At 41.7% G+C, this 24,628-nt stretch overlaps 1 protein-coding gene and 1 pseudogene across 1 annotated transcript in view; both read right to left on the bottom strand.

Annotated features, from left to right (window-relative positions):
- Positions 1–24,628, bottom strand: part of Abcg2 (ATP binding cassette subfamily G member 2 (JR blood group)) — a 114,189-nt gene that overhangs the window by 87,295 nt on the left and 2,266 nt on the right. The gene's annotated exons all lie outside the window — the stretch shown is intronic.
- LOC113175383 (uncharacterized) lies at positions 2,898–4,308 on the bottom strand (annotated as a pseudogene).

Consider the following 24,628-nt stretch of genomic DNA (forward strand, 5'->3'; position numbering starts at 1 on the left):
TTCTTCCTAACTCTTAGCAACCACTAATCTTTTTACTTCTTCATAGTTTTGTGCTATCCAGAATATCACAGAGTTGGAATCATATAGATAGATTATTTTCAGTTGGTAATATGCATTTAAAGTTCCTCTAGGTCTTTTTGTGGCTTGATTACTCATTTGTTCTTAGTGCTGAATTAATAAAATATTACCCAATTGATACATATGCAGATGGACTAAACAGATATTTCTCAAAAGAAGAAATACAAATGGCCAACAAATATATGAAAAGAAGTTCAACATCATTAGCAGTTAGGGATACATAAATCAAAACTACACTTCGATTTCATCTCCCTCTAGTCACAATAGCAGTCATCAAGAATATGAACAATAATAAATGGTAAGAGAGGATGTTGATGAAAAGGAATACTTTTACACTATTGGTGGGACTATAAATTAGTACAACCACGGTGAAATTCAGTGTGGAGTTTCCTCAACAAACTAGGCATGGAACCACCAGATGACCCAGCTATACCATCTTTAGTTTTATCCTAAAGAATTAAAGTGAGGGGCTGGAGATGTGGCTCAGCGGTAGCGCGCTCGCCTGGCATGCGTGCAGCCCGGGTTCGATCCCCAGCACCACATACCAACAAAGATGTTGTGTCTGCCGAGAACTAAAAAATAAATATTAAAAAAAAAAATTCTCTCTCTCTCTCTCTCTCTCTCCTCTCACTAAAAAAAAAAAAAAAAAAAAAATAAAGAAATTCATGTGAATTTATGCATGCTCAGATTTAAAAAAAAAAAAAAAAAGAATTAAAGTGAGCATACTATAGTGAAACATGCATACCCATGTTTTTAGCTGCACAGTTCATAATACTCAAACTATGGAATCAGTCTAGGTGTCCATCAATGGATGCATGGAAAAAGAAAATGTGGTATATGGACACAATAGAGCTTTACTCAGCCATAATGAAGAATGGAATCATGTCATTTGCAGAAAAATGGATGGCACTTGAGAGCATTATGTTCAATTAAATAAGCCAAACTCAGAAAGTCAAGAGTCCTATGCTTTCTTTCATATGTAGGAGCTAAGGAAGGAAAAAGGAAAAGAAAGTCATAGAGAAGCTCATGAAAATCAAAGGGTGACCAGTAGAATAGAGTAAAGGCTCTAGGGGGAGGGAGCGAACATGAAAATTCTGGGGAATAATATTGACCAAAGTTATATTATTATATTATATGCATGTACAAATACGTAACAGTGAATCTCACCATTATGTATAATTATAATGCACCAATAAAAACATGGAGAAAAAAAATAAAAAGAAGGGATGTCTGGCCTAGGAATATAGCACAATGGTAGCTCTATTGCCTAGCATGCATGATCCCCCACCATTAAGAAAAAGAGAAGAGAAAAAAGAAGAGGGACACTTTTGTTTTGCTCCTGGTCTTCAAGTGAAGCTGGGAGACAAAAGAACAGTAAGTATAGATAATAAAAAATTAGGTCTGATAGGGAAAGGGGGGCTGGTTGGAAAGGAAAGGAAATCAAATGCTCTTTCCCCTTCCTCCTTCCATGTACCCTTCCCCATGCCAGGAATTGTTCCTCCCTGCACGGAGTTGCAGGAGTTGTTGATTAATGTCTCCTGGGCTGTTTCCTTACTGCCTCAATCACTCCACCACTTTTCCTCCCTTTCCCCTGGCCTTTTGGGTCACCCTGGCCACTGCTGCTCACACACTCAGCAGGGAGAGAGGAAAGGGGCAAGATAAGGGGAGAAGAGGGCAGGATAACAAAGAAAATCCAAAATAAATAATAGGGGCAGGACACTCCCACTTCATTGGACACCAGCTCTGGATCCCTTCTCTGCAGGGAAGTCTGTTTGTGTGCTTTAAATAAAGCTTGCTTTCTAGGCTTGCCTCAGAGTTTCCTGTGTTCAGTCTTCACACCCAGGGAAACAGCACGTCATCCCCGGTATCCTTAGCAGAAAGCTTCAAGTTTCTCAAGGTTAAATACGCTGTTAGCTATAGATTTTTTTTTTTTTTTTTTGGTAGATTGTTCTTTATCTAAATGAGGACTTTCCCCCTCTATTCCTGGTTCACTCAGAGTATTTATCAGAAATAGCTGTTGGGTTATTTTTAATGAATTCAGTGCATCTATTGATAGGATTATGTGATTTTTCTTCTTTGGCATTTAGATGCAATGAATTACATTAATTGGTTTTCTCTTTCTTTCTTTCTTTCTTTTTTTTTTTTTTTTGTGTGTGTGTGTGGCTTAAATTATCAGGCCTTACTATTATAAACAAGAACAATATGAAGCAAGTATTTTTCCAGGCTAGGTGACTTGGGAGACTGAAAATATCCACTACAATTTCAAGTAAAAGCTGGGCACAGTAGCATGTGCTTATAATCCCAACTACTTGAGGGCTGAGGGCTGAGAATCATTTGAGCCCATGAGTTCAAGGCCAGCCTAGGCAACCTATCGAGTCACTGTCTCAAATAAAAATCAAATTTTATGTAAGATCAACAATGTCTATGAAGAAAGAGAACATCTGTAAGCCACCAGAGATGGGTCCTATTTACACCCACACTAGTCACACAGAAGGGAATGAGGACCCTCTGAACTCAGATGTCCCAGGGCTCACCCTGGGCATTGGAGAGTACTAGTCCTGCTGTCCCTGAAGATGTTGGGTAACTAAGCTGGAAAAGTTGAGATGAGTTCAGCCATGGGTTTTGACAGAAACTTGAGGAAGTCAGGAAGCTTCCTGAATACCTGGCCCCACAAGGTATCTCCCGCCTGTGAAAATGTTCATGTGAGGCCTGACATCTCACTGATGGATCCTGCTGTGTGGACAGGCTAAAACCTCCCTGAAGTATGTATTTTCTGGTGCTAAATGAGGTGGAAGCTTAAGCTGTAGCCTTCCCACAACTCAACTGCACTCCTTGGGCCTTTCTCCTGTGTGTACTTTCTGATGCCAAACAACGTGGGAGGTTCTGATGAAGTCTTTCCCACATTTACTGCACACAAAAGACCTTTCCTTTGTGTGATCCCTCTGGTGTGCAATAAAGTCAGAGCTTCATCTAAGGAATTTCCCACATTCGGTGCACTCAAAAGGCTTTGTCTCAGTGTGAATTTGCTGATGTTGAATGAGAGTGTATTTGTGGCCAAAGGATTTCCCACAATCACGGCAATCATAAGGATTTTCTCTTGTATGGTTGCTTTCATGCTGTAAAAGTGTGGATTTGTGTCTGGAGACTTTCCCACAATCATTGCACTTGTGAGGCCTTGCTCCATTGTGCACTCTCTGGTGTACAATTAGGCTAGAGTGATGGCTAAAGTATTTTCCACATTCACAACACTTACAAGGCATTTCTCCTGGGTGGATTTTCTTATGCTGAATAAGGTTGTCTTTTTTTTTTTTTTAAAGAGAGAGTGAGAGAGGAGAGAGAATTTTTAATATTCATTTTTTAGTTCTCGGCGGACACAACATCTTTGTTGGTATGTGGTGCTGAGGATCGAACCCGGGCCGCACGCATGCCAGGCGAGCGCGCTACCGCTTGAGCCACATCCCCAGCCCAGGTTGTCTTTTTGACTAAAGGCTTTTCCACATTCACTGCACTCATATGGCCCTTCTCCAGTGTGGATCCTCTGGTGCTGGACAAGTGTATCTTTGTGACTGAAAACTTTCCCCCATTCACTGCACTTAATAATGCATTTGTCCAATATGCAGTCTCTCCCTGCTTGCCGTTCTCCGGGCTGTCTTCCTCTTATTATGGCTGATCTCTTGTTAGCAATGGCCCAAGCTAGTCTGGAAGTTCTCCTGCTCCACCTCACATGTAAAGGGGTGTTCTAATAAGTGAGGTTCTTCACCCACTCTGCAATTCTTCCCTAATGAAGTATTGCCTTCATCTCTTTGTGAAGGTGTCTTTACACTGTAATGTTTCCAGTTCCAGTTAAAGTCTGCAGTGAACCACAACTATCTCCCATATGCTCCACATGTGTAAGTTTTAAGTCCACAGTGTGTTTCCTCCAGGAGCAAAATATCTTTCAAGATGGGGCCACATATCACAAGGGTGAGCTGGCTGGGTGGATGGACCTGTTGTAGAAGTACGAGTACGCAACACTCCTACAGAAATCACCTGCTTCGAAGGCACCTCTTCATCCTTCACTTTGCACCAACAACCCAGAGGTTCCCGGCCCGAAGCTCGCCATCCAGCTTCCCACTGGGTGGGGCGCTCTGGCAGTTCCCCCGTGGACCCCTATGAGATGTCCATGGCCATCAGTTGGTTTTGGAATGTTCAATCAGCCTTGCATACCTGGGCTAAGTCCCCTTTGGACATGGTGATCAGTGCTGATTCTTTGAATTTAATTGATCCATGACTTTATCTCTGTGACCTCAAACTCTCACCTATTTTATGGGATCACATTCTGACACAAATTTTCTAAGGATTTTCTACTGTGGCTCCTTCAATGTCTGATGCTCATAAAGCACTAAAGGTGCTTCTTCATCACTGAAACTGGCATTCTCGAAAACACTGACTTTTCCTGGCAGGAGGCACTTATTTTCCAGAGCTTCAAAGCCTGAATGAACGCCCCTAAGGTTTCAGAACAGGTCTGTATTCTCATTGTCCTCACTGTTTGTAACACTTCCGGGCCTACAGTAGTAGGACCCCCATCTGAACTATTTTTGAAGCCAGAATTAGACAGGCAGTCAGTGTTGATAGGGAAGTCAGGAGGCCAATTTTTTTTTTTTTTTTTAGTTTTTGGTGGACACCACATTTTTGTTTGTATGTGGTGCTGAGGATCGAACCCGGGCCGCACTCATGCCAGGCAAGCGAGCTATCGTTTAAACCACATCCCCAGCCCTACGAAGCCAATTTTGAGTGAGTCTGGGAAATTGAGGACTGTCCCCTGAGGGTTACTGTTTACTCTAAAGTTACCCTAATGTCAACCTTAATAGGACCACTCCTGAACAAGCTAGTGGTTTTCATCAAGGACAGAGTAAACACAGTTCAGATGATGGTTCTGTGTACCCACTATCAAACCCTAGACCCAGAAGGAGAATCCTACCAAGATGTAGGGCCTGCCCAAACAGACCCCCAACTAGGGAACCATGATTGGTCCCCAAGTTTTCAGACAAAGTGGGGAATGAGAAATTGATGTGACTCCATTTTTTAAAAACCAGCTTCTACCTCAAGGCCTATCCAAAGGGAGGGGGCATGACCCTTGTCCTTGGAAAAATCAACAGAGCCTCCTAGGCTCATACCCACCTTGCTGAGTTGTTTGTCTGTAAATAACAGGAGAGATCTGTGGAGCCAGGTGTCCCTGACTCCACTATGCTAGTTCCTGTGAAGTGGCACCCCCTTTCTCCACAGGAAAGCCCTCTTCACCATGGCTGATTTTAGGACTGTCAGCAATAGAGTCCATTGTAGATAAACTTCCTATTTTCATGTCACCCTGTTTACTTGGCCACTGGCCGAGAAGATACCAGCACTCCAGGTGCTGGACACCCCCTTACTAGTTATCACAAACCCATCCAGTATAATACTTTGAAGAAATGTGCAAACAAGGCCTCTGGCCTTGAGCTGGGCTTCACAGAGATGTCTACATTTTTAAGATAAGTTACAAATGGGCTCCATGGTAACAGCTGGCAGGGGGAGGAAAGAAAGGGGAGAAGAAGCTCCCCCCTTCTCAGGTGTTGTCCTTGAAGAGTTAACTTGCCCAGAACAGTGAAAGAAAAAGCTGCTTTTATGTGAACTTCTGCAGACTGTGAACTTCTGGGCCCGGATTGATTGATTACAGCAAAGGCTGTACCCTCTGAACCTGGCTGCAGCCAAATAAAACTGTTTCCTGCTATCTTCGGTGGGTGCCTTGCCTCGTTTGTCCTTACAACACCTGGAAAGACCAAAGAATGTCTGGGGGCCTAATGCCTGACCCTGAAGATCCATGGCAACCCCCTAGCAACCACCAAAGCAGTGTGAGACAGGGAAAATACCTGAAATGCCAGGTGACCCTCCCAGTAGTTTCCTGAGATTGATAACAGTTAGGAAACCGCATAGTTTAGCACTACACACCTCCAGGCTTAAACCAATCAGTTCAAATGTATCCACCACTTGAACTACCCAATCACCCTTACCCGACTTGTTCCTGCCAATGAATGTACTAATCAATGCTAAGAGTTGTTGTTTTGTAAGGGTCCAGCAAAGCCTGGGAGGAAGAGACCACCAAGAGACTGACTCATGCAATTGCAGAAGGGGATTTATTGAGGATCCAATTCAGCGCGCTGAGGCTCCAGGCTCACTCAAGGAGGGAGAGCAGCCCAGAGCCCTGGGGAAGGGTCAAGCAGTGCTTAAGTACACTTTTTGGGGAGGGCGGGGCCTTTGCATACATCAGAACAAATCAGCATGAGGCGCGAGAAAATTGAACAACAACTCTCATACATGATTAGCACATTCATTGGAGGGAACAGGTTGGGCGGGGGTGATTGGTCACTCCTAAGTGGGGTACACATTCAAACTGATTGGTTCGGGCCCTGTATGCTTATGTGACAAGCTGCACAGGGCCCTAGGCTATTAATCAACTAAATGGCCAGTAGGGCGTTGTCTTAACTGCCTCAGGAATTTCAGGTTCTGGGTGTAGCAGAGGAACTTAACAATACCTGGTCCTTCACTTTTTAACTCAGGCCTTGCAGCTTAGAAACTTTACCCTTTCAGTTTGATTTTTCTGCAGTGTGAAATAATTTGCTGTGTGATGCTGTGACATATAGAGTATCCCCAAAAAACTTATAAATCCTCACTGAACTAAGGGCCAGGACTCACTCCTTGGGACTGCTGTGTTGGAAACGGTTGTGAGTCCAGGCTCGAGCTTGCAATACAGACTCTTGTGTGATTGCATCGGATTTGACTCCTGGAGGTCTATTGGGGTTCCACAAATCTGGCATTACATCTTTACCAACACTTCTTATACTAAATATGCAGCACTCCCTTCCCCCCACCCCCAGCACAACAAATTCTCCAATTCTCAGGACACTAACTGGGTGTCTTACAATTCAACTCAGAAGACCTGTTAAATTCAAGGGTTTACTCCCACCAGACTACCCCCACTTCAGATGCCAGTCACAATTGCCACCTGCATTTAACCAGCTATAAACTAGGGTTCCTATTGAGACAGTGCTGGGGACTTCCAGGAAACTAAGGCCGTATGGAGACCTTCCTTCAAATCCCATTCTTGCAATCATGCAAGAAAGATTTCAGGCATATTGCTCAAGTTACAGGCAAGAGTTTATTAGAAGTGATATGAAAAAGGAAAAGGGATACCCTCAAGGGAGAGTGGGTCCTCTCAGAAAGGAGAAAGTACGCGCGCGAAACCTGTCCCAAACCCTATAAAAATCTCTGTATCCCCAAGCCCGGTGTGCCAGTTCACCAAAGCTCTGGCTGAGGTTCTGCTGGGCACCCGCAGGCGCCTGTGTCCCAATAAACCACCTCGTGCTTTTGCAGCCAGTGTTCCGTGTGATTCTCCTTGGACAGGGAAACGGGGGTCTTTCATTAACGGGGTGCTTTTCAGTGTGATACTCATAGAATAGGGGTTTTTTTTTTGTTTGTTTGTTTTTGGTTGTGCATGCAAGGCAAGCCCTCTACCAACTGAGCTATATCCGCAGCCCAGAAGAGGAGTTTTTAAAGAAACTAAATCCTCCTGTTTTTGTCTTTATTTCCTGTCCTATAAATGGGTTTGTTATGCAATTCCCCTGGTTTTGCCTCCATTTCCTGCCCTCTCAATCAAGTCATTATCATTTGAATAACCCCTCTCAAGCTTTCTTTGTGAGGGTCTACACGTTTTGGTGTCAGGGTGATTAGGGGTCCTCACGTACTTTCCATGAAAAGGAAGAGTTCTGGAGACCTTGTTACAAGAAATAAGGATGACAGGGTCCTAAAGGTATCTTTCCTTAATTAAGCCTGGGGGAGATTTTAATATACCAAACCCCCATCTTCCAGGTGCCTATCTGTTGGGTTAGGATCCCTGTGGTTTTTCAGTCTCCCTTCACCCATTCATGGCTGAGTAGCTACTTCACACTGTGACTCCCCACCTCAGATACCTTGCCAGAATGGCTCACAGAATGCAGAAAAACAGCTCACTTCCTATTACTGGTTAATTGTAAAGATACAGCTCAGGAAGAGCCAAATGGAAGCCATGACTGGGCAAAAGGTGGGGGAAGGGCATATTGTCCTCTCCAGGCAATCACCCGCCCAGTGTCACCGAAAGCTTGGCCCCTGTCCTCATACCAATTCAGTAATGAGGACTCAGTTTTGAGAAACAGGGAAAATGAAGTTTTATTGCTTTGCAAGCAGAGGAGAAACAGGGGAGACCCCTATGCCAGAAGCTGTGATTCTGCCCCTGGGGTTTTTAAAGAAGCTTTTCAAAGGCTAGATTTCAGGAGTACCCTGGAGGGGGATTGTGACTCACTTGTTAATTTGAGAGATGGAGGAAAACAGGAAACCTAAGCCTCAGGGGCAGAACTGCAAGAGCTGTATTCAGAGCTTGAAGTAGACCTCTGTTACACCAGCATTTCATTGTGTCCACCAACCTGGAAGTTTTCTGAAGTGTGTTGATTAGGGGTTTTTGTGAGAGTTCCATTATTTACACATGACTGACTAAATACTGTCCATTTGTGGTCGACTCATCTCAGCCCCTCAGATTTCCTCAGAAGTCTCCGAAGAAGCTGAAACTTCCCAGGCTCTAATCACTTCACTAATTCCTCTGGCAACCAGTCCCCACCCTGAAGCTACCTAGGGGCCCTCCAGGACTCACTTTATTAGCATAAATTAAGTTGTGGTTGAAAGGAAGGTGTGAAGAATAACAAAAGATAAACCAGGCGTGGTGGCAGGCACCTGTAATCCCAGTAAATCTGGAGGCTGAGGCAGGAGGTGCCAAGTTCAAGGCCAGACTAGGTAACTTCTTGGGATTCCATCTCAAATAAATAAATGGAATGGAGATGTGGCTCAGTGGCAGAGTGCCCCACGGTTCAATTCCCTGTGTTGGGTGGGTGGGGCGGGGGGGGGGGTGGGAAGAATAAGAAAGAGAAGGAGAAGAAGAAAGAAAGAATAACAAAAGATGTTCCTATAACCCCTATCACTCAGGAAGTCACAAGAGTTTTGGACACTGTGTCGAGATCTGAGGGCAAAGACTAAATGTATGGGGTTGTTTTTTTTTTTTCAGCTTTATTATAGTGTAGTTGACAAATAAAGACTTCATGTATCTAAGTGTCAAAATTAATGATTTGATGTATTTATAAACTGTATTGTGAGCTAATCACAGTAATCAAGCTAATGAATATAGGTATATTCATTACTTTTCCTATTTAGCATCTTCTTTGTTGTAGTTGTAAAAACACTTAAGATCTACTAGAAAATTCAAGTGTACCATATAGGACTGAGAGCTATAGTCATGTCATGGGAGAAGAAATGTCTCTGAAGAAGAGTCTGAGGAGTTCCCAGAGAGAAGGAGGAACTTGATTCAGGATCATCAGGGTTCTTGGCATACCTTACGGAAAAGAATTTCAGCACCTGCCTGTCAAAGGCATAGACGGAGGCTTATTTAGTAGACAAACATTCAAGGAACAATGTGTTCTGTCTCAAAAGAGACGCGCAGTAGGCATTCAACAGAGAATGAACCTTTATCTCCAGAGGGAGAGACAGCTGCCCATAGGTGTGGGGTGTTCATATTTACAGAGGGCTGGTGCCAGTGAAGCCAGATTTACCGATAGGTAGTTAGTGTAGTTAGGTAAATCGGGTCTAATATCAGTAAGATAAATAAAATGGAGGCCATTATTGAGAATGGAGTCCAGGAAACCAGAGCAACACTTGGGGAAAGTGAAATGTTAATGTCCCCAAGGCCTGAAGCCCATCCTAAGGAACTGTTAAGGAAGCAGCTCCCAGCAAACAGGGAGGTGCTAATCAAAAGCTGCCCCAGGCCCTTCCGGCCCAGATGACTCCTTCAGCCCACCTATCCCCACCCTTTGGGCCTTCCCACCTGCAGGAAAACAAAGGACAGGAGTGTGGGAGAGCTGAAAGAAGACCTTAGCTATAAAAGAGGGAAGACCTCCCCCTTCCACGGATTCCACCTCTTGGGTCCCCTTCTTCCTCGGGGAGAAGTCTTTTCTGCTGTCCTGCGTGCTTCTCTGGTGTTACACTTCAGCATTCCAGGAAGCAAGGTAAACAGTGGTGACACTAGAAGCTGGCCTGGAGGTGGAGGCAGGGTGGTGCTGCACAGTTTTGTGCCAGTTTTCCCTTTGCTTGCGCTTTTCCCTCTACTGTCTACTTTGTGAATTTAACTGTGTAGTTTCCACCCATCAGTGAGATCCCACAGTATTTGTTTTTGGCGTCTGGCTTATTTCACTTAGCATAATGTCCTCCAGGTTCATCCATGTAACAAACGGCAGGATTGCCTTCCTTTTTTTTAATGCTGAATAATATTCCATTATCTATATATAACGTATTTCTTTATCAGTTCATCTGTTAACGTGCACTTAGGTTATTTCCATATCTTCACTGTTATGAATAAGGTCCCAATGGACACGGAAGCACATATATCTCTTAAAGATTCTGATTTCAGGACTAGGGTTGTGGTTCAGCGGTAGCGCACTCAACCTAGCACGTGCGAGGCCCTGGGTTCAATCCTCAGCACCACGTAAAAACAAATAAAGATATTTAAAAAAAAAAAAAAAAGATTCTGATTTCAGCCATGTGATGGCACATACCTGGAATCTCAGTGTGTCCAGAGGCTGAGGCAGAAGGATTGTAAGTTCAAAGCCAACCTCAGCAACTTAGTGAAACCCTAAGTAACTTTATGAGACCCTGTCTCCAAATAAAATATAAAAGAGGACTGGGGGTGTGACTCTCTTGTTAAGCAACCCAGGCAAGTGGGCTACGGCTTGAGCCACATCCCCAGCCCCACCACATGTCACTCTTGAAACCAGATCATCATTGCTTGTAGGTCTGTCTTCTTAGAGTTCAACCTTGTCTAGGAAGTTGTGCTGATGCCCAAATACTATGTCATCTTTTGTCACGTGAGCACATCAAATACATCAAGTAAATCTGAATTCCAGTTTCAACTCAGTGCCTACCTCAAGACATAACCATTCATACATAAAAATTATTTTGGTATCCTATATTACATAATTATATTACACTTAATATAACTATATTTAACTCTTTGATTCAACAAGTGTATTTTAGAATTTGCAGTATACAAAGCATGACAGTGATACATCTGCAGATTGGGGCAGCTCTTGTTCTCAGGGAATTTATAAAGCCAAAAAGAGGGGAGAGAAATGTACACAAATTTACTAAGCAAAATATCTGCCTCTTGAGTGATGCACACAAAGTTACTATTCATAGGAAGAGAAAAACAAGTCTGTTGAGATAGAATTCTATTTAATGCTCACAATGACTGAGAAAGTAAACACTACTCTTCCCATTTTACAGGTGGGGAAGCTGAGGATCAAAGAGGTTTAGTATACTTTCCTAGGAGAAATAGCTAGGAAGTAGCAGAACTGAAAGCCATGCTCCTCCTGCTCTCCTTCCCTTAGGCAGAGATGATGGGTGAAGGCTTCACAGGGTCAGCAATATGAGTGTGTGGAGCACGTGATCCTTTTCCACTGAGTATTCTCTGACTCTCTTCTCTACCTGGTTTTCATTGGTTCACTATCATACTTACTTACACCTTGCATAGTTTGGAAGTTTTCATGCTTCCTGAGGTAGACAGAAGCAAGATATTGACCTGTGTCTTAACAAAAATAGTCTACTGTATTTAATTGTTTCCAAAATGCACCTCCACCCCCAATTTTAACATTTAAAATCAGGATAAGCTTTCCAATCAATGGCACCCTACAATTACTTGGCCAGGTAGCCAGAGGGCAATCATGACATAGCTGTTGTCATCCCCTATCCAAGCCTGAACATCAAAAGGATCAGCTTGAAAACTTGGAGAATGGGCCTCACTGGCTTGAAGGAAAATGGCTGAAGCTAGAGTGGACCACTTTTCACCTCTAGAAATCAAATAGCATGGATGGTGGAAGGAGACCTTCATCATTATACAAAATACATGTATGAAGATGTGAATTTGGTGTCAACATAACCTTACATACAAACAGAGATATGATAAATTGTGGTATAAAGGTGTATTAAGAATTGTAATGCAAAAAATAAATAAATAAATAAGAGAGCTCATGTATAATGGCATAATTTGGCGTGAACATACTTTATATACAGAGTTATGAAAAATTGTGCTGTGAATGGATAATTATGATTGTAATGCATTCCACTATTGTCCCAATTTTAGATTAAAAAAAAAAAAAAACCAATAATCCTTTGCTGGACTCTGGTGCCCTCTTGTGGTTAAAGCATTAAAAGTCTTTATGGAAACAATCTTTGATGCTCTCTCTACTTTGTGACATTTTACTTGCTGATATTTCTTCTTCTGAGAAGAGGGACCACCACAAAATGTGCACATCCCAAAGTGGATAATCCACTAACTTCACAAAGATCTCAGCTTTGAATTTCATGTTATCATGTCATGAAACTTTATCACCAATCACCTCTCATGGTCGCTGCTGCCTCCGGACAAGAGGACCTCCCTTTTATCAGTAATTTTAGCTCCTGGTATACTTTCACTATTTCTGCCTTAAATCTTGGTGATTCAGATGTACACCCAGATGCTCTTCCCAGCCCTCTGGCCTTTGATTTCCTTGGACATCTTTCTGCCAGCTATCTCCTTCTCTGCCTGAACTATATGCATTCCCAGATCCTGCCAGAGACTGTCATTGCCAATCCCAGTTTATGCATCTCTCTCTTTGCATACCATATTCCAACTTCTCACCTGGATCCCACTGTAACCCAACTCCAGCAAACCTTTGACCCCCACGAGGACCCATAGTCCATTAATTACGCCAAAGTTTCACTACACCCTGCCCACTGTTTTCTTTGGCTTCTGTGCCTGTTAAATTCCACAATGATGCATTATAATCATCCTCTTACAAATACCATCAGCACCTTTTGCTCTCCTTTGATTTGTCACTACCTTGGCAAAAAACACAAACTGGTTAGATTTGTGTCTCCCCCATTCTTTGCCTACACTCTTGAAGCTAAACGTGAGTGAATAAATACAGAGAAATAACAATTCATCTGATTTTAAAAGTTCATAATCAAGAATTCCAATACCATAACCTTCCAGGGTGCCTAGCAACCCCTACCGTAATCCTGCAGCCCACTCACTCTTCTACTTTCCTATTTAGACACTGCCACATTTTCTTCTCTCTCATGCATAGTTGTTCTCAGATTGTTTCTTGCTTTACTGAGAAAACTGAAGCAAGCAAAAAGGAACTTCCAAATCCCTGTCTTCACACAGACCACCTAGCAGCATACTCCACCTTCTCCCCAATTACTCTAACCTAGAGAAGCTGTCCATGTTCCTGTCTAAAACCTAACCAATCTCTTTTCTTATTATTAAATTCCAATTTCTTTCTTTACTCATTGATGGAAGTTTCTCCTCTCTCCTGTATTATATATATATATATATATATATATATATATATATATTCCTAAAATCATTTGCCACAGCTTATACATGCCATTATTTATTTCATTTTCAACATTTCTCTTTTATTTCTATCCTAAATCCCTTTCCAACTACTGCTCTGTTGATGTGCTCTCTTTTACAACAAAATTCCTCAAAAGCATTCTCTGCTCCACGGGTCCAGTCTCTCCCTCATTCTCAAACCTACTCCAATGGGAATGAGGAGACATCATAATACAAGAGGCTGCTTGAAGCCTCTTGGATTTAGAGAATTCATTAGGCAGCAGTAGATAAATAGACCCCAGGAGAGTCTCTCAGGCCTTCTCCAGGAGGGAGAAGTCCTCCTGCCCCTAAGAGAATTGCGTGGCTTTGCCAGCTTCCATCAGCAGAGGACTGGGAGGAGCTAAGTGTGCAGATTCCGAGGTGTAGACATAACACCAACAAGGCAGACAAAGGATTACAAAGTTCAGGGAATGGGATAGGGTCTGTTATGTTCCACCTAACCAGCCATCTACTAACTTGATCCTCTGGGAAGGTCTTTTCATCGGGATATTGGGAAGTGCATTAGTGAGCCCGGCAACTGCAGCCCTGAAGAGCTCCCTAGGTCAGAGGGCATCCTGGGTGAAACTGCAGTGGAAATGTGTGCCATTATCTCAGTGAGAATCACAGCATGCTCAGGGACAGCTGGCAGTACTTCACTGTCGTACACCATGTGGTACAACTACCTACATAAGCCAGAGACAAGAGGTACTCTGTCTGCTTTGACCTGCTGAGTTCTGTGGCAAGAGCTAATTGATTATGGCATCCCTGGGACTGATATGTAATAGGTAGAAAAATATCTAGTTCTGCCAGATAGAAACCTAAGTGGTCAAGTGCCTGAGTTCAATCCTGGGTACTCCCCCTGCCAAAATAAATAAATAAATAAATAAATCTGAAAAACCTTCCCTTTGCCTTACCTTACTAGGTTTTTCTCTATAACCCTTCTCATCCACTAACATCCTATATTATTTATTTGCTTCTTTTTTTCTTATATAGAAGGTGAGCTTCATAAGAGCAAGAATTCCTATTTTATTCCCTCTTGTATGCTCAGTGCCTGAGACAGTGCCTGAGTCACAGCAGAGCTCAATAATTTTTTTTTTCAGTACAGGGATTGAACTCAGGGCACTACACCATTAAGTTACATCCACAGCCCTACTTTGTATTTTATTTAGAGACACGGTCTCACTGAGTTGCTTTTGTTCACCTGGCTTTTGCTGAGGCTGGTTTTGAATTCAAGATCTTCCTGCCTCAGCCTCTCAAGCCACTGGGATTACACGCATGTGCTACTGCACCTGGATATCAATAAATATTTGTTGATGGACTTGAATGAATATCTGAAAGTTATTGGAGAAGAGTAAACATTATCTCTAGTATATTTGCCTATATTGTAAGCTGGTGGGCAAACTTCTCTGTTAAAGATCAGATAGTAGCCAGCCGAAACAAGGATGCACTGGAGCTGGAGAGCCTGATGAGGACCTGACATCCCATCACTTGTCATCGTTTTCCTGACCCTCTCGTGATCCTCACGACTCTCAAACTCTACCCTCATCTGGACGTTGGTGAGAGCAGCAACTTCTCCATAAGATCCTCTCCTCAACTGGTCGTCCACTCTACACTAGGAGAAGCCTGCCTTGGTTCCGGAACTGATCACCGTGGTCTAAGAAATCATTCAGTGCCAGGGATCAGAGACCATTCCGGACATCAGTGGTGCTGGCTGACACGTGTGCACACCTGCAACTTCTTTAAGATGTGGAAAGCAAGGAAATCTACAAAGGAACTATGAGTTTGCCACCTTGAAGAACCATCAGCTGGGGTTATGGTGATTCTTTCACCCTAGGTGCTCAAACTATCCGTGATATAATGACACCCACAGATACTGTGACACATCAGAAAACTGATATGAAAGAATAATTTTTTTTTAATTTTATGGTAAAACATGTAACATGAAATTTACCATTTAACCATTTTAAGTGCACGGTTCTGTAGTGTTAAGGACATTCACATTGTCTTACCACCTTCTAATCTCCAGGAAACTTTCCATCTTGCAAAAATGAAACCCCATACTTACAAAGCTGTAACTTTTTATTCCCTTCTGCCCTGGCCCCTGGTAACCATTTTCTGCCTCTATGAATTTGTCTACTCTGGGTAAGGAAGAGGACATTTTTTACCAAAACTTTTAAACATATTTAACATACCAATAATACCTCTTCAGGATTTTCTCTGGCTTGTATTCTTTCTTGCAGAGATGGGGTATCAATCGTTCCTAAATCACAGGGCAACTTCAGTTTGGTTACTTATTTAAACAACAACAACAATAAAAAATCGATAATTAAACTTGAAATGTCCTTTCCATATAATACAATTAGCAAAACCCTTCTCCTTTGACTTAAAATGACGATTTTTCCTTGGCTGCCTGATCTCTTAACAGATATGTAACTTCTTTAATAAATTACTATGATTTTTCTCAAACAGACTACGATTATTTGTAACAACCACACTGAGATGTAAATAAGATCATCCAAGTATATTAAAAAGAAAAAAAAAAAAAGATCAGATAGTAACTATCCAAGCTGTGATCCGGGCAGTCTCTGTCTTGACCACTCTACTCCAGCATGAATGCACCGAAGCAGTCCCAGACAGTACTGCATGAACAGGTGAAGCCTGGAGAGGAAAGAAAAGGATTGCTGAGGTCCTGGGAACCGGGAGCCTGAAAAGGGAGCCCATGGGGAAAGTTGATGAAGGAAAATACTTTGCAAACATATCTTTGATACATTTTTCTTCATGCCTTCTCCCTTCACTAGTACAGTTCATATTATTAAAGTTAAATTTGCAGTTTCACTTTCCCTTCTGACTATTGTACAGTAAAATTCCCAGGATGTACACTTACTAATCTAACCTCCAGAGGGAGCCCTCGGCAAATTGCTTTCATTCATTCCACAATTATTTATTGCACAACTACTGTGTGCCAAGAACTAAGTTTTGGGGATATGAGGGCAATCTGGCTGCCACATTTGTCACCCCAGGGTTGATTCGACTGATCTCGCTGGCTAGGTGGGTGTCCCCTTCCTCCCTCACAGCTCCTGGTGCCAGCCTGGTCTAAGACTGACTTTCCTCAATAGGGGAGGAGCTTTCTTCTCTATCAAAAATGGGGAGTCTCCTTGCTCCCTGCTAGAACCTCTAAACAAGCTCTTGAGAACTAAGTGTTACAACCAGAAGAATGGAAAGTTAAGCTCCATCTATGTATAATATGTCAAAATACATTCTACTGTCATGGATAACCAATAAGAACAATTTTTTTTTTAAAGAGCTAAGTGTTAGGATATAGATTTTTTTTTTCTTTTATTGTGCTGGGGATCTCACCCAGGGCCTCACACAAGCTGGCCTCACTCAGTGCTCTACCACTGACCTACACCATCTTCCCTGCAAGGAGTTTATATTCTAATGGAAAAAGCATGATAAAAATGCATTGGTGTGTAAATAATAGAATTATAGAGTAATATGAGGGCTTCCCTGAGGAGACACTATTTACACAGGAAACTGATGAAGGAGTAGGAGTCAGTTGATGCTCATGCCCGAGGATAGTTATTTCTGCTGTGGCAAAAGACTGGTAACATACAATTGATCATTCTGGCCATCATGAAATGTACTGTTTTATGGTACTTTTTTTTTTTTTTTAAGTACATTCACTTTGATGAGCAACCATCACCACCATCCATCTTCCGAATTGCTTTCATTTTTCCAAACCGAAACTCCAGGCCCATTAAACAACAATTTCTTACTCCTCCCTCTGTCCAGTGACAACCATTCTGCTTTCTGACTCAATGAAAGTGACTATTCCAGGTACCAGATACAAATGGAACCATATAGTACTTGTCCATTTTGTGATTGGCTTATTAACTTAACATCATATCTTCAAGGTTCATCCATATTATAACATGTCAGAATTTCCTTTCTTTTAAAGGCTAAATATTATTTCATTTTATGTGTAGACCACATTTTGCTTACCCATCTGTCGGTTGATGTGCCACTGCACCTGGATATCAATATCAAGTGGCTTGCTTCTACTTTGGGTTGTTGTAAATAATACTGCTGCTATGAAGATGGGTATACAATTATCCCTCCAAGTTCTTTTTCCTTTATTCTTTTAAAGTATATACTCAAAAGTGGAGTTGCTGGATCATATGGTAATTCTGTGTTTAAATTTTTTTTAAGATGGACACAACACAATGCCTTTTTTATATTTATTTTTTAGTTTTAGGTGGACACAATATCTTTATTTTATTTTTATGTGGTGTTGAAGATTGAACCCAGCACCCTGCACACGCCAGGCGAGCGTGCTACCACTTGAGCCACATCCCCAGCCCAATGCTTTTATTTTTATGTGGTGCTGAGGATCTAACCAGGTGCCGCTCATGCTAGGCGAGCGCTCTACCGCTGAGCCACAATCCCAGCCCCATCTGGGTTTAAATTTTCTGAGGACCTGCCATGGTGTTTTCCCATGGGAGCTGCACCATTTTACATTTCCACCAGCAATGCACAAATGTTCCAATTTCTCCACATCCTAACCAACACATGTTATTTTCTATCTGTGTATTTTTTTTCTTAAAGTAAGAGTCGTTTTAATGGGTATGAAGTGGTATCTCATTGTGGTTTTGATTTGTATTTCCCTGATGCCTAGTGATGTTGAACTATTTTTTGACAACTTATTGCCATTTGTTTATCTTATTTGTCTATTCAAGTCCTTTGCCCATGTTAATTGGATTTTTTAAATTATTGAACTGTAATTATTTATATATTCTGGATATTAGCCACTTACCAAATATTTGATTTGCAAATAGTTTTTCCCAGTCTGTGGATTATCTTTTAACTCTCTCTCTCTTTTTTTTAAGATGGACACAATAAAATGATGGTGGAATGTGATGATCATTATTACCCAAAGTTCATGTATGAAGACACAAATTGGTGTGAATATACTTTATATACAACCAGAGATATGAAAAATTGTGTTCTATATGTGTAATAAGAATTGTAATGTATTCCGCTGTCACATATAAAGTTTAGAAAAGATGGACACAATATCTTTCTTTATTTTATTTATTTTTATGTGGTGCTGAGGATCGAACCCAGTGCCTCACATGTGCGAGACAAGTGCTCTACCGCTGAGCTATAATTTCAGTACCTTTTTAAACTTTCTTGAAAGAATTTTCAAAGGCTTGAAAGTAACTTTTGATGCACAAAAGATTTTAATTTTAGTTAGGTGCAATGTACCTAGGTTTCATTTTGTTTTCCTTTGGTTTGGATTTTGTTCCCTGTGCTTTGGTGTCATAGCCAAGAACTCATTGCTAAGTTCAAAGTCATGAATCCTTTCCTTTCTGTTTTACTTTAATAGTTTTACACTAATATAAGATCATTGTAATTTGGTGGGTTAGTCTCTGTGTCCCCTATTCTGTACCATTGGTCTACCAGTCTGTTTTGGTGCCAGTACCATACTGTTTTTGTTACTTTTGCTCTGTAGTATAGTTTAAGGTCTGGTATAGTGATGCCACCTGCTTCACTCTTCCTGCTAAGGATTGCTTTAGCTATTCTGAGTCTCTTATTTTTCTAGATGAATGAATTTTTCCTTGATTGCTTTTTCTGTTTCTATGAGGAATTTCATTGGGATTTTGATTGGAATTTCATTAAATCTGTATAGTGCTTTTGGTAGTATGGTCATTTTGATAATATTAATTCTGCCTATCCAAGAGCAAGGTAGATCTTTCCACATTCTAAGGTCTTAATTACAATTATCTTGTATTAGACAAAGGTGCCAAAAACATATATTGGAGAAAAGATAGCCTCTTCAACAAATAGTACTGGGAAAGCTGGAAATCCATATGCAACAAAATGAAATTAAACCCCTATCTCTCACCATGCACAAAACCCAACTCAAGATGAATCAAGGACCTAGGAATAAAACCAGAGACTCTGTGTCTAATAGAAGAAAAAATAGGCCCTAATCTCCACCATGTGGGATTAGGCCCCAACTTCCTTAATAAGATTCCTGTGGCACAAGAATTAAAATTAAGAATCAATAAATGGGATGGACTCAAACTAAAAAACTTCTTTTCAGCAAAAGAAACAATCTATGAGGTGAATAGAGAGCCTACATATTGGGAGCAAATCTTTACCCCTCACACATCAGATAGAGCACTAATCTCTTGGGTATATAAAGAACTCAAAAAGCTAAGCACCAAAAAAGCCAATAACCCAATCAATAAATGGGCCAAGGACCTGAACAGACACTTCTCAGAAGATGATGTACAATCAATCAACAAATATATGAAAAAATGTTCATCATCACTAGCAATTAGAGAAATGCAAATCAAAACTAAGATTTCATCTCACTCTAGTCAGAATGGCAGCTATTATGAAGACAAACACAGTAAGTGTTGGCAAGGATGTGGGGAAAAAGGTACACTCATATACTGCTGGTGGGACTGCAAATTGGTGCAGCCAATATGGAAAGCAGTATGGAGATTTCTTGGAAAATTGGGAATGGAACCACCATTTGACCCAGCTATCCCTCTCTTCGGTCTATACCGGACTTAAAAACAGCATACTATGGGGACACAGCTACATCAATGTTTATAGCAGCACAATTCACAATAGCTAAACTGTGAAACCAACCTAGATACTCTTCAATAGATGAATAGATTTTTTAAATGTGGCATATATACACAATGGAATATTATTCAGCAATAAAAGAGAATAAAATCATGGCATTTGCAGGTAAATGGATGGAGTTAGATTAGATAATGCTAAGTGAAGTTAGCCAATCCCCCCAAAAAACAAATGCAGAATGTTTTCTCTGATATAAGGAGCCTGATTCATAGGGGTTGGGAGGGGGAGCATGAGAGGAAGACATGAACTCTAGATAGGGCAGAGGGGAAGGGAGGTGGTATGGGGATGGTGGAATGGAATGGACATTATTATCCAAAGTACATGTATGAAGACACAAATTTGTGTGAATATACTTTGTATACAACCAGAGATATGAAAAATTGTGCTCTATATGTGTAATAAGAATTGTAATGCATTCCACTGTCATATATAAATTAAAAAGTTAATAAAAAAAAGAATTTTATAGTTAGTTCATATACTTGGGCCTTGGACAATTTCAGTATGTGATATAAGGTAAGAATAAACTTCATTCTTCTGCATGTGGTATCGAGTTTTTCTAGCACCATTTATTGAAAATACCATCCTTTCCCCCAATGAATGCTCTTCACACTTTTATTGAAAATCTTTTGAATATACCTGTGAAGATTTATTTTAGGGCTCTATTCCACTGGCCTGAGTGGAATACCACACTGTCTTCCTTACTATCACTGTTGAAGGTAGGGTTTTAAATCAGATGTCACAGCAGTTTCAAAGGATGGCACACATTTTCTGTAAAGGATCAAATGTAATTACGTTGAGATTCACAGGTGCAGGGTCTGTCACTGTGACTCTGGCCTGCTACTGCAGCACTGGCGCACTGGCACACTGTAGACAGTGCGTGAACAAATGAGCTTTGCTCTGCTCTAATAAAACTAATCATACAAACACCTGGCTGGACATGTTTGGCCCCCAGACAGTATATTGCCAAGCTCTGGATTAGAAGTCACAGTTTGGCATTTTCAAAGGCTTGAAAGAAGGCTAGTGCACCAAGAACAAGGAGGAGAGTGGAAGGTGACAAGGTAGGAGAGAGGCAGGGGCCCGATCACACAGACCGTGGTGGACCACAGGAGGACTGGATTCATTCTGCTTCACCTGTCACTCACCAAATATCTATCAAGGACCTACAAGGAGCCAGGGTCAATGGTGCATGACTATAATCCCAGTGGCTCAGGAGGATGAAGCATGAGAATCACAAGATCAAGACCAGTCTCAGCAACTTGGCAAGGTCCTAAGCAACTTAGTGAGACACTGTCTCAAAATAAAATAAAAAAGAACTGAGATGTTGCCGCAGTCTGGCTGGGCACAAATCACGAGCCACTGAAGCAGGAACAAACTTTATTTCTGAACTCCACCAGCACGCTCCACACACGCTCCCGGGAACTCCTCCAGAACGCCATGAGGATACTCCAGGAACCAGCAGCCGGAAATATCTTCCGGAAATCCCTCCTCCTGCACTTCCCCAACCAATGGGAACTCTCCAGGAATCCCTGGGGAATCCCCACAAGAACTCCAAAGTAGCGTGAGAACTGCAAAGTAGCTGCCGAGGTGTATAGTAATGCCTTGCCTGTCAATTGGCAAAATGCCAGGGGCCATTCCAACTCAGCTGTGGCTCTCAGCAGGATGTAGCTCAGTGATTAAGTGCCCCTGGGTTCAATCCCTGGTACGAAAAAAAAAAAATGAGAAAATAAATATAAAAGGAGCTGCGGGCTGGGACTACATAGCAAGCAGGCTCAGTCTTGGGTCTCATAAGTCTTCAATGTGGAAAAGACACTAAGAAGTTTCCAGAAGGGAATGTAGCCCAGTGGTAGTTCTAGATCACTTTCTAAATAAATATATATATATATATATATATATATATATATACAGAGAGAGAGAGAGAGAGAGAGAGAGAGAGAGAGAGAGAGAGAGAGAGCCTGTGGTTCATGGTTCAATCCCCAGAACTGAAAAGAATAAAATTTTTAATACAGTATCATATTTCTTTTTGAGTCATGGCATATTCTCCTTCCATCACCTGAACTCTGAGATTCCTGCTCAATCCTTTGCCTTAACGCCTCGATTCAGGTCTTTATTATTTCTGTCTAGGATTATTTCAACAGCCCAGTTTTCTGTCACCAGCTTCACCTTCTTCCAAACTAGCCTCCACCTTGCAGCAAGTGACATTTCTAGAATGCATTCTGATTGAACGGCCCAACTTACTGTATCTATGACTATTTCATCACTGTCAGTGTCAAGTTTAAGCTTCTAGGATGATATGTAAGACCTTGCGTGATCAGACCCTAGCCAACTTCTCAGCATCATTTTCTGACCCTCCCATTCATGAGAAGTGAGACCTGACAGACCAGGACACCTACTCACACAAACAAGAACAAGATTAAACGTGGGTTAATACCTTCATACCTCCACCAAAGAATATTTGACACCTGTGTGATTTCTTGTTGGTATTTCTAAAGTACAATTATGACTTGAGAAAAACTTAGTCATAACATCAACAAACTTTGTGACCAGAACTGTTAAATCACTTAATCCTCACAAATACTTTATGAAGTAGGTAATATGCGCTGTTCTCAACTTACAAATGACAAAACTGAGGCATACAAGGGTTCACTTCCCCAGGATCTCACATGTGATGGTATCAATATTGAAACCCAGGAATTCTGCCTCTATCATCTGTGTTATTAAACACACTAAGCCCCCACACTGGTCCATAAATGTGGTCCCATATGATATTGAGTGGAGTTGTGCCTGTCATCCAGAAGCATGGCCTCTGGATTGTAGCATCAAGATCACCAGGGGGCTTATGAGAAATGTAAATTCTCAGACCTCAGGCCTGACCTACTGAATCAGAATTTTTAAGACCTGAATTTTAGCCAGGTTCCCAGGTGAGTTTTAAGCATGATGAAGTTTGAGAAGCAGTGCTCTAAAACTAAAAGCTAAATATAAATAATTTGAACAAAAGAAGTAGAATTAGGATTCTTTTTAATGCGTAGGTCTTAAACCACAATGTAAATAACACAGTCCTTAGTCCAGAACAACATAGGTCATCACAGATCTTGAAAAGACGCTAAAGAAAGAAAAATACAGTAAACATGTAAAGTCAGAGCAAATAGGCCTATGTTTAAATCCCAACACACCCACTGACCAGCTGTATACCTTTTGGCAAATTCGTTAAGAGGAGCCTCCATTTCTTTATTCAAATGTTAAAATAACACCTCCTTGACCCACACTCCAGGATGGTTGTAAAAACTCAAGTGGGAGATGGTGACCGGTGATGTGTTTTCTATGGCGGGTGGGATAGTGTGGAGATCAAGTTTCATTTTCTGTTTCAACTCTTTTCAAAAGAACAAATACCTTGTTACAGTTTGGATTTGGAATGCTCTCCCAAAGCTCTGGTGTTGAAAGTTTGGTCCTTAGCTGGTGACCCTGCTGGGAAGCAATAGAAACTTTAGGAGGTGGGACCTACATGGAAGAAGTAGGTCACTCGGAGGCTGGGACCCTGGCTTCTACCTCTCTGTCTGCTTCCTGGCCCACACATGCTCGGGCCTTGATGTTCTGCCTCACCACCAGCCCGGAATCAACGGAGCTGAGTGACCGTACACTGACACCTCTGAACCCGTGAGACAAATTTTTCTTCCTCTAAGTTGATTTTCTCAGGTCACAGTGGTGGAAAGCAGACTACCATGATTTCTGACTCAGGAGAACTCTTCTTTTTTTGTAGTGTGGGTTGAGGAGGTAGCTGGAATAAAGAGATGGGCTGGAAAGGAAGTGGCCTGACTTGGGAGATTGCGGCCAGAGTGTTGGGCAGATGGCCATAGAAACCTGAGTGTAAGTCTCAAATCACCTGTACCTTTACAATGTCTCAAAAAGTTTAAACCTAGGGTCACTGAGGCTTTTAGGTACCTGCTTAACACCTATCAGCCAGGGGCGGTTGAATGAATTACTTACAGCCATCTTGAGTTCTGCTTGGTGGATACTTGTGTTATCAGGTTCTTTAGACTTTTATTATTATTGTTATTTTGGTGCTGGGGATGGCACCCAGAGCCTTACATGTACTAAGCACATATTCTACCACTGGGCTGCCTCCCAGCCCTTCGGTTTTTAGTAACTCCTGTGGTTATACCCCATGAAAGAGGGGAATGTTATTAGAAGCTTAGTTCAAAAGCTGAGACTCCTATCTTTTTGAAATGGTTCAGTACAGTCATATTAGGCCTCACCAGACCTGTTCACCCTTTTGACCTTGGATTCCAGAACAGAGTGACAAATGGCTTCAGCAAGTTCATGGGAGAAACAAACTTACCTACCATCCCCAGTACATTTCTCCAAGTAAGGCAGACACAAGCTACTGCTCTAGAATGG

This window comes from Urocitellus parryii, chromosome 10, assembly GCF_045843805.1.
Source record: "Urocitellus parryii isolate mUroPar1 chromosome 10, mUroPar1.hap1, whole genome shotgun sequence".
In the NCBI taxonomy this organism is placed as follows: Eukaryota; Metazoa; Chordata; class Mammalia; order Rodentia; family Sciuridae; genus Urocitellus; species Urocitellus parryii.